This window comes from Neofelis nebulosa, chromosome 1 (genome assembly GCF_028018385.1).
Source record: "Neofelis nebulosa isolate mNeoNeb1 chromosome 1, mNeoNeb1.pri, whole genome shotgun sequence".
NCBI classification, from domain to species: Eukaryota; Metazoa; Chordata; class Mammalia; order Carnivora; family Felidae; genus Neofelis; species Neofelis nebulosa.
Genome location: NC_080782.1, coordinates 37,015,867 through 37,027,986, shown reverse-complemented (window position 1 = coordinate 37,027,986; position 12,120 = coordinate 37,015,867). Strand labels below are relative to the sequence as shown.

At 36.9% G+C, this 12,120-nt stretch overlaps 1 protein-coding gene and 1 non-coding gene across 2 annotated transcripts in view; one reads left to right on the top strand and one right to left on the bottom strand.

Moving 5' to 3' along the window:
- HCN1 (hyperpolarization activated cyclic nucleotide gated potassium channel 1) overlaps positions 1-12,120 on the top strand; it is a 393,365-nt gene that overhangs the window by 164,512 nt on the left and 216,733 nt on the right. The gene's annotated exons all lie outside the window — the stretch shown is intronic.
- Positions 6,074-6,180, bottom strand: LOC131489406 (U6 spliceosomal RNA). Its single transcript, XR_009250542.1, has one exon. It is a non-coding gene; the product is annotated as a U6 spliceosomal RNA (small nuclear RNA).

Genomic DNA, 12,120 nt, shown 5'->3' with positions numbered 1-12,120 from the left:
GAAATTGCCACTGGGAAGACCCTAATCAACCATCATTTTGCTCTGCTGCCAACTTAGTCATTTGAAACTGCCATCTAATCAAGTTTCAGTTTGCATGTTAAACCTTGTGTAATGTTACTCATCATCAATTTATGACATTTTACTCTCCTTGATAGCATTTGATTTTATTTTACAGTAACTATTAGGATAGAGAGTATGATAAAAAGGGGAAAATTCATCAAAAGAAGAGTTGTGCAGTTATACGTGTAGATTTTCTTAAATTCTATAAAAAGTGTCATTAGGAATTTTAATAAACTGAGGAGAAAATCATGCCACTCCCTACTGAGAATTACTAAGCAAAACAGTGAGTTCTCAGAACATAAATTATTTTTTCCAAGTCAGTTTCATCTACTAACAGATTGAATTTAAGGTAATATGGCCAAGCTATTAATTTTAGGATTTATTTATGATTATGCAAACTTTTAGGCTGTATCACCATGGTGACTAATAATGTTTAAATTATGTGCTAAGATCAGACACATTATTGCACAAATGCAATCCAATTTTAAACAAGAATTATAGGTTATTGAAGCTACAATGTGAAATAACAAGTTGATACTTTACCAAATCTAATATCCATTCACCTAATCCAAAAACCCTTCACCCATATGTCTACATACTACACATTACTTACTATTTTTTTTTAATTTTTAATGTTCATTTATTTTGAGAGAGAGCAAGAGAGAGAGAGTGAGTGAGTGTACAAGTGGGGCACAGGCAGAGAGAGAGGGGGACAGAGGATCTAAAGTGGGCTCTGTGCTTACAGCATAGAGAGCCCGATGTGAAACTCGAAATCATGAACCAGGAGATCATGACCTGAGCCGAAGTCGGATGCTTAACAGACTGAGCCACCCAAGTGCCCCTACATATTATGTATTATTTTAGACACTGTGAAAATTGTTTGTGTCCAGGACTGGTAAATAAGAATCTTCATAAATATTTTCTTTTTAATAAACACATTAATTTAAACTTGATTTACAAAATCTTAAAAATTTTAAGTGAATTAATCAATAAGTTTATACCTGAATCATTGAGTCTTTACACTGTTAAAATCTATCAGAAAAATGGCATAACTTTCTACTTGCTTTAAAATCTGTAGTATGGCCACAACATGATGTAGCATGCCTTAGCTAGAACACATTAATTTTAAAACAAGAAAATTTGCATTCTTCTAAATTGCCCAAATTTTATAATTTTTAAATGTTTACTTATTTATTTTATTTTTTAATAGGAAATTTATTGTCAAATTGGTTTCAGTACAACACCCAGGGCTCATCCCAACAGGGCCCTCCTCAGTGCCCATCACCCACTTTCCCTGCCCTCCCACCCCCCATCAACCCTCAGTTTGTTCTCAGTTTTTAAGTTTCTTATGGTTTGGCTCCCTCCTGCTCTAACTTTTTTTTCCTTCCCCTCCCCCGTGGTCTTCTGTTAAGTTTCTCAGGATCCACATAAGAGTGAAAACATATGGGATCTGTCTTTCTGTGTATGACTTATTTCACTTAGCATAACACTCTCCAGTTCCATCCACATTGTTACAAAAGGCCATATTTCATTCTTTCTCATTGCCACGTAGTATTCCATTGTGTATATAAACCACAATTTCTTTACCCATTCATCAGTTGATAGACATTTAGGCTCTTTCCATAATTTGGCTATTGTTGAAAGTGCTGCTATAAACATTGAGGTACAAGTGCCCCTATGCATCAGCACTCCTGTATCCCTTGGGTAAATTCCTAGCAGCGCTATTGCTAGTTCATAGGGTAGGTCTATTTTTAATTTTCTGAGGAACCTCCACACTGTTTTCCAGAGTGGCTACACCAGTTTGCATTCCCACCAACAGTGCAAGAGGGTTCCCGTTTCTCCACATCCTCTCCAGCATCTATAGTCTCCTGATTCGTTCATTTTAGCCACTCTGACTGGCGTGAGGTGATATCTGAGTGTGGTTTTGATTTGTATTTCCCTGATGAGGAGTGACATTGAATATCTTTTCATGTGCCTGTTCGCCATCTGGATGTCTTCTTTAGAGAAGTATCTATTCATGTTTTCTGCCCATTTTTTCACTGGGTTATTTGTTTTTCAGGTGTGGAGTTTGGTGAGTTCTTTATAGATATTGGATACTAGCTCTTTGTCTGATATGTCATTGCAAACATCTTTTCCCATTCCGTCGGTTACCTTTTAGTTTTGTTGTTTGTTTCCTTTGCAGTGCAGAAGCTTTTTATCTTCATGAGGTCCCAATAGTTCATTTTTGCTTTTAATTCCCTTTCCTTTGGAGATGTGTCAAGTAAGAAATTGCTGCGCCTGAGGTCAGAGAGGTTTTTTCCTGCTTTCTTCTCTAGGATTTTGATGGTTTCCTGTCTCACATTCAAGTCCTTTATCCATTTTGAGTTTATTTTTGTGAATGGTGTAAGAAAATGGTCTAGTTTCATTCTTCTGCATGTTGCTGTTCTCCCAGCACCATTTGTTAAAGAGACTTTTTTCCATTGGATATTCTTTCCTGCTTTGTCAAAGATTAGTTGGCCATACTTTTGTGGGTCCAATTCTGGAGTCTCTATTCTATTCCATTGGTCTATGTGTCTGTTTTTGTGCCAATACCATGCTGTCTTGATGATTATAGCTTTGTAGTAGAGGCTAAAGTTGGATTGTGATGCCTCCGTCTTTGGTCTTCTTCTTCACTATTACTTTGGCTATTCGGGGTCTTTTGTGGTTCCATACAAATTTTAGGATTGCTTGTTCTAGCTTCAAGAAGAATGCTGGTGCAATTTTGATTGGGATTGCATTGAATGTGTAGATAGCTTTGGGTAGTACTGACATTTTAACAATATTTATTCTTCCAATCCATGAGCACGAATGTTTTTCCATTTCTTTATATCTTCTTCAATTTCCTTCATAAGCTTTCTAGAGTTTTCAGCATACAGATCTTTTACATCTTTGGTTAGGTTTATTCCTAGGTATTTCATGCTTCTTGGTGCATTTGTGAATGGGATCAGTTTCTTTATTTGTCTTTCTGTTGCTTCATTGTTAGTGTATAAGAATGCAACTGATTTCTGTACATTAATTTTGTATCCTGCGACTTTGCTGAATTCATGTATCAGTTCTAGCAGACTTTTGGTGGAGTCTATTGGGTTTTCCATGTATAATATCATGTCACCTGCAAAAATTGAAAGCTTGACTTCCTCTTTGCCAGTTTTGATGCCTTTGATTTCCTTTTGTTGTCTGATTGCTGATGCTAGCACTTCCAACACTATGTCAAACAACAGCGGTGAGAGTGGACATCCCTGTCGTGTTCCTGATCTCAGGGGGAAAGCTCTCAGTTTTTCCCCATTGAGGATGATGTTAGCTGTGGGCTTTTCATAAATGGCTTTTATGATGTTTAAGTATGTTCCTTCTATCCCGACTTTCTCGAGGGTTTTTATTAAGAAAGGGTGCTGGATTTTGTCAAAGGCCTTTTTTGCATCGATTGACAGGATCATATGGTTCTTATCTTTTCTTTTATTAATGTGATGTATCATATTGATTGATTTGAGAATGTTGAACCAGCCCTGCATCCCAGGAATGAATCCCACTTGATCATGGTGAATAATTATTTTCATATGCTGTTGAATTCTATTTGCTAGTATCTTGTTGAGAATTTTTGCATCCATATTAATCAGGGATACTGGCCTGTAGTTCTCTTTCTTTGCTGGGTCTCTGTCTGGTTTGGGAATCAAAGTAATGCTGGCTTCATAGAATGAGTCTGGAAATTTTCCTTCCCTTTCTATTTTTTGGAACAGCTTGAGAAGGATAGGTATTATCTCTGCTTTAAATGTCTGGTAGAATTTCCCAGGGAAGCCATCTGGTCCTGGACACTTATTTGTTAGGAGATTTTTGATAACTGATTCAATTTCTTTGCTGGTTATGGGTCTGTTCAAGTTTTCTATTTCTTCCTGTTTGAGTTTTAGAAGTGTGTGGGTGTTTAGGAATTTGTCCATTTCTTCCAGGTTGTCCAGTTTGTTGGCATATAATTTGTCATAGTATTCCCTGATAATTGCTTGTATTTCTGAGGGATTGGTTGTAATAATTCCATTTTAACTCATGATTTTATCTATTTGGGCCATCTCCCTTTTCTTTTTGAGAAGCCTGACTAGAGGTTTATCAATTTTGTTTATTTTTTCAAAAAAAAACAACTCTTGGTTTCATTGATATGCTCTACAGTTTTTTTTTTAGATTCTATATTGTTTATTTCTGCTCTGATCTTTATTATTTCTCTTCTTCTGCTGGGTTTGGGGTGTCTTTGCTGTTCTGCTTCTGTTTCCTTTAGGTGTGCTGTTTGATTTTATATTTGGGATTTTTCTTTTTTCTGGAGAGAGGCCTGGATTGCAATGTATTTTCCTCTCAGGACTGCCTTCGCTGCATCCCAGAGCATTTGGATTGTTGTATTTTCATTTTCATTTGTTTCCATATATTTTTTAATTTCGTCTCTAATTGCCTGGTTGACCCATTCATTCTTTAGTAGGGTGTTCTTTAACCTCTGTGCTTTTGGAGGTTTTCCAGACTTTTTCCTGTGGTTGATTTCAAGTCTCATAGCATTGTGGTCTGAAAGTGTACATGGTCTGATCTCAACTCTTTTATACTTATTAAAGGCTGTTTTGTGACCCAGTATGTGATCTATCTTGGAGAATGTTCTATGTGCACTCGAGAAGAAGCTATATTCTGTTTGGCATGCAGAGTTCTAAATATATCTGTCAAGTCCATCTGATCCAATGTATCATTCAGGGCCCTTGTTTCTTTATTGATCCTGTGTCTACATGATCTATCCACTGTTGTAAGTGGGGTATTAAAGTCCCCTGCAATTACCACATTCTCATCAATAAGGTTGCTTATGTTTGTGATTCATTGTTTTATGTATTTGGGGGTTCCCATTTCAGCACATAGACATTTATAATTGTTTTCTCTTCCTGATGGATAGACCCTGTAATTATTATATAATGCCCTTCTTCCTCTCTTGTTACATCCTTTAATTTAAAGTCTAGTTTGTCTGATATAAGTATGGCTAGTCCAGCTTTCTTTTGATTTCCAGTAGCCTGACAGATAGTTCTCATTCCCTCACTTCCAATCTGAAGGTGTCCTCAGGTCTAAAATGAGTCTCTTGTAGACAGCAAATGGATGGGTCTTGTTTGTTTGTTTGTTTGTTTGTTTGTTTTTTATCCATTCTGATACCCTATGTTTTTTTGGTTGGAGCATTCAGTCCATTTACATTCAGTGTTATTATAGAAAGATATGGGTTTAGAGTCATTGTGATGTCCTTTGGTTTCATGCTTATAGCGACATCTCTGGTACTTTGTGGTCCTTGCAACATTTCACTCACAGAATCCCCCTTAGGATCTCTTGCAGGGCTGGTTTAGTGGTGATGAATTCCTTCAGTTTTTGTTTGTTTGGGAAAACCTGTATCTCTCCTTCTATTATGAATGACAGACTTGCTGGATAAAAGATTCTCAGCTGCATATTTTTTTCTGTTCATCACATTGAAGATTTCCTGCCATTCCTTTCTGGCCTGCAAAGTTTCAGTAGATAGGTCTGCTACTATTCTTATGTGTCTACCTTTGTAAGCTAGAGCGTGTTTATCCCTACCTGCTTTCATAATTTTCTCCTTATCCTTGTAATTTGCCAGTTTCACTATGATATGTCATGCAGAAGGTCGATTCAAGTTACGTCTGAAGGGAGTTCTCTGTGCCTCTTGGATTTCAATGCCTTTTTCCTTCCCCAGATCAGTGAAGTTCTCAGCTATGATTTGTTCAAGTACACCTTCAGCCCTTTTCTCTCTCTCTTCATCTTCTGGAATTCTTGTTACAGATATTGTTCCGTTTGATTGCATTGCTTAGTTCTTTAATTCTCCCCTCATACTTCTGGATTTTTTTTCTTTCTTTTTCTCAACTTCCTCTTTTTCCATAATTTTACTTTCTAATTCATCTATTGTCTCCTTTGCCTTTTCAGTCCATGCTATGGCTGCCTCCATTTTATTTTGCACCTCATTTATAGCATTTTTTAGCTCCTCATGACAAAAATATGGAACTTCACGAATTTGTATGTCATCCTTGCACAGGGGCCATGCTAAACTTCTCTGTATCGTTCCAATTTTAGTATATGTGCTGCCAAAGTGAGCACGTTTATTTATTTAGAGAGAAGAGAGGATGTGAGCAGGGGACGGGCAGGGAGAGAGAGGGAGAAAGAATCCCAAGCAGGCTCTGTTCTGTCAGCACAGAGCTCGAAGTGGGGCTTGAACTCACAGTGAGATCATGACCTGAGCTGAAATCAAGAATTGTCTGCTTAACCAAATGAGACACACTGCTGTCCCCAAAATTGCCCCAATTTTGAGTGAAATTATCATTTCTATGAAATATCATCTGTATCACTGTTTATATTAGCATCCATGGCATGCTTTTCCCAATATTTCAATGGTAGATGTCTATTAACACTATAATATTTTATATAATATGTGTACTACAAAATAGATTGTAGTAGAATTGCCAAATATTGACCAATATTTCAAAATTGACAAATCCAGTGTTTTGTTTTTGCTTGTATGTCTGGGTATGTGCTAGCATTTGTGTGTGTGTGTGTAGCTCTAGAAAAGTTATCAACAGAGTAGGTTGTGAAGAGAAAATGCTAAGGGCACCTGGGTCGCTAATCGGTTAAGCGTCTGACTCTTGATTATGGCTCAGGTCATTGTCTCATGGTTTGTGAGTTTGAGCCCCGCATCAGGCTCCACGCTGACAGCACAAGAGCCTGCTTGGAATTGTCTTTTCCTTTCTTTCCTCCCGTCTCTCTCTCTCTCTTTCAAAATAAATAAAATAAACTTAAAAAGAGAGAAAGAAAATACTAAAGGTAAACAAAATATTGGAAGTTATCATTGTAAATTTTTATGAATTTTTAGAAAGCATATATATTTTAGTATATAAACTTCTGTTTATATAAATGGAATATATAAAAATGCTGCATTAATAGGGGAAACCATGGAGATAGATACTTTAAAATATCATTTTTGGAAACAAAATAGATTTATTTTGTTAGAGTACAAAATAATTCTAGATCATTAGTGGTATTCTATTATTAAATTTTTTTTACACTTTCAGGTGATCATGAGGCCTCATTCCTTTTTTCTGAGTGACTGAAGCGACTAAAATCTCTCTCTCTTCCATTCTTTGTCTCTCTCTGTCTGTCTCTCTCCCTCCCTCCCTCCCTCCCTCTCTCTCTCTCTCTCTATATATATATATATATATATACATACATACACACACACATACACACACATACATATACACACATATATGTAAATGAAAATCTATCATTTAATTACAAAGGAGAAATTCAATACTTAGAAAAAAAGAGTCAACTAAACTATAAAAACTCAGTAGACCATGTTCAGTCTTAGTGTGTACACAGTGTGGCTAGCAAAATCTTTCATAAAAATCTTTGTGAGAAGTAGTCTACAATTGTTTTGTTATGAAACATAAGAAAGAATAATCCTCTCTATATTTTACATATAAAATGTGGAATATTTTATAGGTTATACTGGATTCGAAGTTATGTTAAGTCACATGGAGGTCCCAGCTCAGCCAATCCATTGACCTTTGAGAGCTGTCCATTCTCTAATTGCTTCTCATTCCTCCAAAGGTTGATCTGAGAATAAAAATCCGGTATGGGGTGGGGGGGGAGTACTTACAATCTAGAGAGAAATTTACTAAAGTGTAATATAATATTATTTAAAATTTTTTTTAGTCTTTATTTGTTTTTGAGAGAGAGAGAGACAGAGTGTGAGTCGGGGAGGGGCAGAGAGAGAGGGAGACACAGAATACGAAGCTGGCTCCAGACTCCAAGCTGTCAGCACTGAGCCTGACACAGGGCTCGAACTCACGAGCTATGAGATTGTGACCTGAGCCAAAGTCGGACACTCAACTGACTGAGCCACCCAGGTGCCCCTGTAATAATATTATTTTAAAAATAGAGAACAATTGCTGACAACCCTAGAGTCCCGCAGTTTTAGGAAAATAATTTGGCATGCACAGATAGAAAGGGTTTTACTTCAAAATACATATTCTTCTTTCATTTAAAGAAGTCAAAGGACGTGTCAAACCTTGGTTAAGCTTATTTGTCAAACCTACTGAATATTTTTTTTCTAGGGCTTGTACTTCTCATACTGAAGGGGCTCTTTTAAGAAATGCTTTCTGGTTAAATATGGGTTAGATGCTCTTCGTGGTTCCTAGGTATCATATGAGAGAGCAACTGGTCTCACGCTCATTATGGCCCAATGGTAGGTATCAGAAGTTATCAACTGCTTGTGTAGTATGATTCCAGTGCCCAGACATTCAGTGATTGTCTAAAATTTTCAGAAGAGGTGAGATCAATTTAAATGTTTTCTTGGTTTGTTATAATTGGTTACATATATCTAACTTCTGACAAAATGTTCTAAGTGTCAACATGGCAAAGCTATTTTATTTGTATGTAGGCAGTGCTTATTAATCATCCAGAAGGCCTGTGTCAGATCTTGGGATGGGTGAAAAAACAAATAATTTAAGCCTCACTTTCTCTACTTTCTTACCTTCTTATAGACTCACTGTAACATTTCTCTAAGAAATACAATTTTATTCCATAAAGCATTTGTGTATATTAGTTTCTTCGTTTGTTCCTCACAATATGCCTTTGATTTTCCCAGCTGACACGAGACCCAAAGGGTCAGAACTATGTTACTCAACTTAGAATAACCCATGGCCAAGCACATGTCTTATAACGGCACCCGTTAAATATTGGAAGAATGAAAGAATTAATGAACAAACGAATGAGCTCACAGGATGTCAAAAAAGTTCAAGGAAGTTAAGCAACTTACCAAGTGACCAGAGAGGCTGTGAACAGGAGGCAAAGGGTTGGATAGCATGAAGATCTGAGCACACAGAAGATAGGCTAAAGGCCCCTGAAAAACAAGTCCCAGACACAGTTTCAGAAGAATTAGGATAAAATCCCCAAAGTCTTATGTATTATTTGGAGCATGGGTAACATTTTGTGCAAACCTTGTACGACATCAAGAGATAAATTTGAGACTGATTTTGGGTAAGGTTTTACATGGCAAGACTTACCAGATAAGAGCCTATATACTTTTCTAGAAATAAAAAGTGACTTCAAAATATGTATCTCAAATAATATTTTAGAGTTCTGGGCAATGTATGGTGATTTGTGATTTTCACATATAGACCAGTGTTATGGTTGAAACTTGTTGAAAAATGGCTCAGTGAAAAGGATGGTGGAAGCCAAACCCCAGTAAGTTCAGGTGAAAATGGTTTCTTATAGAAAAGGTTGGGAAGGCAGAGAAGCCAAGGGTGGGTATGTGGGCGATATGACAGAAGGCTTTCTGTTGAAGATGGAAGATCCTTGAATAAGCTCATATGTGTAGTAGCCACTTGAGAAGGGAAAGGGAGTGTAACAGGCTAGGAAAGAATGATTGGTAGAGAAAGGTCAAGTGTAAATAGGAAAGGATGGGATTGATTCTAGGGCAAAGGTAGAGGTATATCCATATATTGGATGAAAGGAGAGGTTCCTCTTCCACTGAGAAAAGAGTATGAATAGTAAGAAATTTGGTTATTAAACAACTTAATAATAATGGTTATGTCAGCAACAGCAGGGACCACTGGGGAGGAGGGATAACGAATGGGTAGGGGCTGACTGGGAATTGTAGCATCACAATTTGTTTCTGAGAAGAAAATAACAAAATCCTTTTGTTGTTGGTGTTAGAATGCTGAGAAGGAGGAAGACTCAAGGAGGCTAGAAGAAAATGCAAAAATTTGAAATAACTGTTTAGGAATAAGTAATATTTTTATATGTATTAAGTAAAGTAGCTGTGACCTCTACACTTGTCAGGCATCACTGAGGGACCAACCAATTCTGAAAAGCATGAATTCATGGTTAATCTATAAGCAAGGCCAATCCCAACATGGTCTGATTCCTGACTACGCATATCTTACACATTTATTTCTTTGTCCCTGCACTGTTGGAATTCTATGATCTAGTTCTACTGAATTTCCTTACAGTTTCCAAATGAGCAATTCTCTCTCGTACTTTCATGTTGCTCCCTGTGTTTCAAATTTTCTTTTTGCCATGTTTCATCTATTTAGCTTTCATGCTTCAAGATACTATTCCATCTCTCATCAGTTTCTGAAACTTCTTGAGATTAGGGAGCATATCTTGGTGCACTCATCACAAAGAGTCCCCGGCACATAACAGGTTGATGCATCGTAGGCTCATCATACCACATTGTTTTGTGCCTTGATTGGAGAAATTTAAGCTGGTTGCCTTAGGGGTGGTGGACACTTCAATCACTGATTGTTGGGCCTTACTCCTTGTGTATATATTTGATTTCTTCTTTAATACTGTGGGAGATGCATGGGATTTCTGAAGAATCACATAACTTCTATAGCCCTGCAGGCATTGTACACTGGTCAAGCTGTTTATTATCAGAAAAACACTTTTTTTTAGAATTGGTCCAAATATGACTTTATTTTCCTATTACAGTTCTTTAGGAATTCCCCACTATTGCTTCCAGAATAAAATCTAAATGCTATTTGGTGAGTTCCATAGCTCTTCACTTCAGCCTCTCTTTTCATTCATAGGGCTTATATTTTTCTTAAATGCCCTGGCTTCCCATCACACAAAATTGACTTTCCCTCAAAATACAATGGCATTTCATATCTCAGAAACTTTATGCTATGCCTCAGCCTTATTCTCTGTGAAATCCTACTCTAAACTGCAACTCAAATAAAATATCTTACTCTGTGAAGCCCATAGGCAACGTCGCTCACTCTTCTCAACTCAAGGTTAATTATTCCCTTTTAGGGAAGATCTTAGGGCCTTACCTATGTCAGAATCAATTAGGTATATGTCAGGCTTTCTGAAAACATCATTAAATATTTGAGGGCAAAGATGTACTATGATTTGTTTTTGTTGCAAGCATTCAGTACCTGGTAAATTGTATAATCAAAGCTTTAAAGCTAGAGGTTCTAACCCAAACCTTTGACATGAGCTTTGAATGGTTATAGCTCCTTAATTTCTTTATAGAATATGGTTCACAACACTCAGTGTCAAATCATAGACTAAATGAAAATACTTGAACATTAAGCATAGGGATAGATGGAGGAATCACGGTAGCTGGGATGTTATTTGTCACACAGTTATAGGGTTCTGGATACTTTCCCCAGTATTCTCTAACTTGCCACATCATTTTCAAGCAAAATAGAACTGTGACCCTTGGAATCTCTCAAGTTCTTTCATTTTCCCCATGTGAAAGTATTACAGCATATTTTGAAGATCAATTTTTATGAACTCTGATAAACCCCAAGGGCCTTTTAATCTCTTTATGATAATATGGAAAAGCTCCATGTCTTTTTTTTTTTTAAATTTTTTTTTTTTTTTTTCAACGTTTTTTTTTTAATTTATTTTTGGGACAGAGAGAGACATAGCATGAACGGGGGAGGGGCAGAGAGAGAGGGAGACACAGAATAGGAAACAGGCTCCAGGCTCCGAGCCATCAGCCCAGAGCCTGACGCGGGGCTCGAACTCACGGACCGCGAGATCGTGACCTGGCTGAAGTCGGACGCTTAACCGACGGCGCCACCCAGGCGCCCCAAGCTCCATGTCTTTTAAAGTAATATTATCCACAATTCAATGAAAGTACAACTGACTTGTATGATTTTTGTATTACAACAGGTTATAAACTGTCCCTGTCCTTTGATTGATACGAATTGCTGTAACATGAGAAAATTAAATATTTTTGTTCAATTTTCCTCAATGCAAAATAGTCTTCGTCTTTTAATAAATACATATTGACTTACTGTTAAGTGCCTTTTAGTGTTTAAGTGCTTAGGATCCTTCAGTGAAAAAAAGAGAAAAAATGTTCCCATTCCTATGAAGTTTCTATTTTATGGAGAGGCATACAGAAATAAACACAATAAAAAGTAAATTACAAAATATTATGAAATCGCAAGTTTTATGTAAAAGAAAAAAAAAGGAAAAGCAAGGTAAGAGGATCAGGAATGTGAGAGCATGGGTGTTGGGTAGTGT